Genomic DNA, 6631 nt, shown 5'->3' with positions numbered 1-6631 from the left:
ACATGTATAGATACATTTGATACATATTATTATACACAATAAAACTTTCTAACGGACAGTTAATAAAATATAACGTAAGCTACATACAAAAAAATTAATTTTAAGTATTACTTTATGTAATATTATACTTACGGTTAGTATATAACGATTTCATATTAATCACGAAATATTGGACACGCAAACTTTGGTTTACAACAATTCTCTAACGAATTTTAATGCAGGTTCAATTTTTATGATTATTTCTATCCATTTATTTTTTATGTATAAACGTAACAAAATAAGCCTAAGTAAGATACGTATACGTTAGACTTCATCATTTCAAATTAATTTAAATATAGATAAATTAATAATATTTACCGATTTTTACAAACTTGCTTCTCAAGTGGAAACACATGATGTAGCCACTTTAATTTTTCAATTGGTATGCAACATACATTCACATATATAGTTTGATTAAAAATTCTCTTTTTTTATATTGTTATATTGTTGTAACTTCACTAGTCATGAAAAAGATTCTCTCAGTGATTCTGTTTTAATCTATTCATCCATTAATTCGGACTCTTTCTTTGAATATTACGAGTAATCAAAGGGATGTAACTCAGGGTGTCGAGTCGCTCAGTGCGATTAACTTGTGATTTGTGGATCCGGGTTCGATCCCACTTATGCCCAATAGGATAACTCCGGTATATGCGCCGCACCTATCGAAAATTTAATTTATTAAGTATTATTTACCATATTTAAACAAATTATATCAGTAAAAACTTTATACTGTCTACTATTATAAAAAAAATATTGAAAATCCGAAATATTTATATTTCGTATAAAATTCGATAAAAACTTAATGAACTTTTTTAAACCCTTGTATTTTTGCCGTATATACCATAAGGGATATATGGCTACTCATAGGAGGAGAGGAGGATATGTAGGATTCATGAAAAATTTACAAATAATGCATATAAATAAGTCGTAAAATGACACAATAACTTATAAAATGCGTTTATAATGTTTTATTAAAGAATAAGAACAATAAATATGTATATAAAGTAATAAATAATAATTACAATTTTCCCACATGTATTACAAGTGTTATAATATTACATATTCATGTAATATGTTTATTGCATTTAGTGCACTGAATTCAATCTGCCCACTTTGTATACTTTGAGCATAAATCCCGCCCGCTAAAAATGCCGTATATTCCAAACAGGTGGGATATACAAGACAACAAACTAAACAAAGAATACGAGAGCAAAGTACTTGTATTTTGTTATACAACATGCTTTATTATTCCTCTAAACTCATGTATAATAAAATAACCACTAAGTTTTTTGCACGTTCTACAGTAATCATTTTATGTAGATTATGATTAATTTATGATGGCGTTACCTAGATAATATTTATGTTGCATAAGATATCTAAAACACGGCTTTTAGACATCTTTTCGACATAAGACGTCTAGAAGAAGTCTTTTAGATATCTTATGCAACATAAATGTTATCTGGATACTTATTACAGTGACAAATTAATTTAACTCACAATAATTTTATTAATATTAACAGTAAGAAACTGAAATTATGACACAAAACTAATATAACAGCATGTAACAGTGTAATTGAGGGAAAATTATCCCCGCTCTTTCTATTTTTTCTGATTTCTGCGACGTAAATCCCAGCGCGGCGTATTTGCCGGCGTTACCTCATACGCTATTACTTTAAATATTATTAAAACAGACTAAAATACTGAAATACACTTTATAAAAAGTAATCTATATAAAATGTATGTAATTATAAAGGTCCATATAACACTGTGTAACAATAAAAATTTTTCTTTTACACATAGAAAACTCAAATTATTCCCAAAAATAAAGACAAAATACAAGCGTACATGTCGTTCGGCGATATCAAATCTTTTTTTATTTTGCACATTTGAAGTTTTATGCACATTTGAACAGGATATTTCGGCAACGGTGCAAGATAAAATTTTAAAATGGTCTGAAAATAATGTATTTTCATACAAAATTAGTGGTTTAAGGAGAAAATAATAAAATTAAAGCGGAAATAAAGAAAGATGTTGAAAATGTGTATTTTTAAAAATTACTCAAAAGTTTTGACCTTTCTACAAAAATGGCTATAACGCATTTCTCTTGAAGATAACTACGTTAGCCGCGATCCGATTTAGACTTACAATGCTTACGAATAATTTTATCCTTGATGTTTATCAAATGTTAAATAAACGCTTACAAGCGTTATGAGTTATGAGCATTTTCAGATTATGATAAATGGCGATTTTGACGAAAAATACATTCTTTCACCATTTTGCTTTACTTCAATCGCTTTCATTGTTTCAATCACTTTGATTGTTTTCTTATTCAGCGATCTATTTTACATGGAAATACATAATTTTATGAAAATATGTACATAATGTTCAGACAATCGCAAAATTTCATCTTGCGCCGCAGACAAAGTGACCTCCTCTAAACTTCGAACGTGTACGAAAACTGCAAACGATTTGATATCGCCAAATTAAATGCACGCTGGTACTAGATTTCACCTCTACTTTCACGGAAAATTTAAGTTTTTTATGTGTGAAAAATGTGCTGTCGCACGATGTAATAGTTTATATAAATGTATATAGTAAATAAATCTCGAAATTACTGCCCCTAACAGCAAAGGACACGTCTTGTTATAATCTAAAGATATCCTGAGGACTATGAAATGAGCGCCTCATTACATTCGAAAGAATATAAAAATAACAAGTTATAAACAAGTCCGTCTGTAATATATTTTTGGATTTTTCTAATATTCTAAAAGTGTAATGTTTTCTAATATTCTAATATTTACAGGACGTTCTTAGATGGTGTTTAGAACTTGTTATGGAAATGTTTATGACATTTTTTGACTCTTAATTATTAGGGACGTTCTAAAATTTTCATCTTACAATTAATGTAACGTCCTATATATATCTCATACATGGATATTTAGGACGTATTCAGAATCATCATGAGGACATTTTATGTTGTTACGGTTTCTTCTTAAAGATGTATCTTTAAGGTAATTTAAAAATAAAGATTTTAATATAAAAACGTAGGGGCTATAATAATTAAATTAATAGCGATTAAAGTTCACTACTCGCAGAATTGACATTTCGCTCAGACATAATGATATGACAAGTAGTAAAAGTGTTATTAGGAAATCCTCTTAAAAGCATCGAGATTATCAATATTCAATGATATTCTTATTAATAAGAAACTGTTTCTGCTTCTATACGGAACCTAAACTTTGTAATTAGTGAATCACTTTAATCAGTATTAATTTAAAAACTATTATAGCCTCGACATTTTTGTAATACGATTTACATCTCTAAATTACATCAAGAATACGTCTTTAAAAGAAAATGCGAGATATCATATATACACAATATATTTTCTTTTTCTCTTGTATGTATACAAAAACAATTATAGCAAAAAAATGAAAAATAATTAATAGATGATGAATATAAATATTTTCATTGTTTTTTTTAAATAAAAAGTAAAAATGTATGAAACGAGGAAAATTATTTATTTATATTTATTTGTCGATTCATGAATAAGAACCTCGGTGAGCAAGTTGCATTTCAAAACCAATCGAAAAAAATCGTTACAAAAAAGCGTTATAAAAAACCTTTTGTTCCTAAACGTACAACATGTCATATCAAAGTGTATGTGTGTAATTATACACTCAATATTAATTACATGACGTAACCGCAATTTCTCTTTTGACAAAAAATACTGCAAATGCTTCAATTATTTTTAATTATTTCTCTTATTACTTTTCCTATAAATATAGGGTGTACAATGGATATACATAGACCTAATTGATCGTAGACACGCTTCTTCTCGAATTGACAACGGATGCTCAAGAATTTCTGCTTTTATCTGATTAATTTACTCAGTGTAATTACTAATTTTTTATCTAGTTTACGTCGTTCATTTCGCCCTAGCAACAAGCCGTCATAAAAATTGTAATTAAAATTGCGTTCTCTTATTCACTATGAGAAAATAAAAAAATTACGTTACGTATACACTACGAAATTTAAATTATTACAAAGAAAAGTTTCGTCGGTGATCGAAAACAGAATCTCCTACATTAACTTAACTTCGTCAAATGTTAAATCTCTCTGGTTAAACACTACCAACCATATACTAGAGTCGTTCATGGAGCTCATTAATGCCATCGCGTTATTAGCTTCACAAACAGCATTGGTAGCGTTTGCATTCGTAGCGCGAATAGCGACTCCCCGAACGCACCCATAGACAAAGACATACAAAAGGAAGAAACTCTATATATTTTTTACATAAATAATAAAACTGTTTACTTAGTAGTTACTAAAATGTAACTTAATCAATATACAAATAATTAACATTAGTTTGTGTAATATTTAGTGTATTTCAATTATTTCGTATTCATTTAGATCAATTCATTTCGATCTCTTCTTGATTTGAAGCATCATTGTCCGGTTTTACATGCAGAGTACTTTCTTCACTTGTTAATACATATATATCTTTCAAATTAATTTTAAGAATGGATGCCACTTCTTCCATGGTTTGGGAAAGCATCTTGCACCTCTTCTCCACAATGGCTGTAAACCCTGAGATCGCCAGGTAACGCGTCTCTTCCAATTCGTACAATTCACGAAATATTGGACACGCAAACGTTGGGGAACAATATTCGCGAGCAAATTTCAAAGCAGGTTGAATCATTTCCAACCATTTATTTTTTATGTACAAACGTAGCAAAAGAAGTCTAGAAAATACGTATTCTGTATAATTTCAAATCAATTTTTAAATATAGATAAACCAATAATATTTACCGATTTTCACAAGTTTGCTCGTCAAGTGGAAATACACGATGTAGCCACCATAGCTTTGCAACTGGTAAAACCGTATTCGATGCATATAAGTCGGATAAGAATTCTTTTCTCTCAAGATTATTATATAACTTTAGTTTAGTCAACAAATAAGTAAAATTATTAAATTCTTCTGTCGTGGCCCACTGTTTCGTTAATAAGTATCTTTGATTTACTTCCATTTTTAGATGCAGCTCGGGATACAAAGTACATAAATCTTCAATAGATATAAGGCTTAAATTCGGTCCATAAAACCACTTATCCAATTTTGATTTTAGTATCTATAAGTAGATACACAGAAGTTATTATTTGTTAATTCAATGAATGAATGTTGCTAAAATTTGTTTACACAGAAAGATGTTACCTCTTTGTCATCAAAAAAATCACACAGATAGTTCATCCAAACATTAGTGTTTATACTTTTAAAACGAAAATTATACAAATACGATTTAAGATATAATTTGAAATATTGTGATCCTAAAAGATAATCTAAGTAATTCAAAAGAATATATCCTAATTCGTCAATTACATATTTTGTAATATCTTTAGGTAATATATTTTTCAAATTAGGTACTAGTTTCTGTTCAGAATCAATATCAAGTAAACTTATCTGTAATATTAATAAAATTTAAAGAAAAATAATGAAATAAGAATGTAGATAAGTATATGTATGTAGAAATACAAATGCGTATGTGTATGTGCGAAATGTAAATGTGTATACGTAAAAAGTATGTAATTCTGTATATTTGTAGAAGTGTAAATTGTTGTTATTATCAATCAACAGTTTTAATATATATATTTTGATACTTTCAGTTCTGAATGAAATATTAATAATTTACCTTAATTATCAGATCGTTAATGGTTTTTCTTTCCAGAAATGACATTTGATTACAAATTAAATTTTTCTCATACATACGATGTATAATTTTTCTAGATATGAAAGTACTAAAACTTTTATTTAACCACAAATGTTGGAAATTTTCACACGTAACTACACCTCCTGTCCAACTCTGAGCAACTTTTTGAGCAAGCGTACTGCATATCAAAAAGGAATCTTCGTTGAGTAAAGTTGATGATACAAATATCGTCGTAAGACATTGTAGTTCAATTTCTGGGATATTTGGTGGAAGCACACATATATTGTATTCTTGTTTATGTTCTACAATTATCATTTTAATATATATTTATAAAACAATAAAACTAATAATAAATGCGTAATAATTCACGGAAAATATCATTGTACATATAATTTAGTACAATTTAGTATACTTTGAAAAAGATGGGATGAATTTAATAACATGTTGTACATAACTTTCAACGTGTTTATATTAATAGAGAAAAGCCCCCTATTATGAGATAGACGCTTAATATGAGGTATAGCGGTGTTTCTTCTAATAAACGTTATCAATTGGTCCATCATGAATTTATTGCTCTTGAATTGAAAACTATTTAGTAGAAAATTCAATATTCATTATTAGATCATGCCTGCAGTCATTGTAAAATAAGATTTTAAAATTTGAATGTTTCTTCAAGTTTCATTGAGATAAACATTTAAACCTTGCTTATTATTTAATAACTAAATATTTAGCAATAAATTCTTCATGCAGTGAAGAATAAAATCGTACTAATAGAAAGACACGGGATATGTTAAATTATTTAATTATAGAAGTTAGATTTGATGATCGTAAAACCATAAAGCGTGAAAATCGTAATATGCGATACCCAGGATATTCCTAATAAAAAACCC

The sequence above is a fragment of the Trachymyrmex septentrionalis genome, unplaced genomic scaffold (genome assembly GCF_001594115.1).
Source record: "Trachymyrmex septentrionalis isolate Tsep2-gDNA-1 unplaced genomic scaffold, Tsep1.0 scaffold51, whole genome shotgun sequence".
Taxonomy (NCBI): Eukaryota; Metazoa; Arthropoda; class Insecta; order Hymenoptera; family Formicidae; genus Trachymyrmex; species Trachymyrmex septentrionalis.
Note: the sequence above shows the minus strand (reverse complement) of the source record.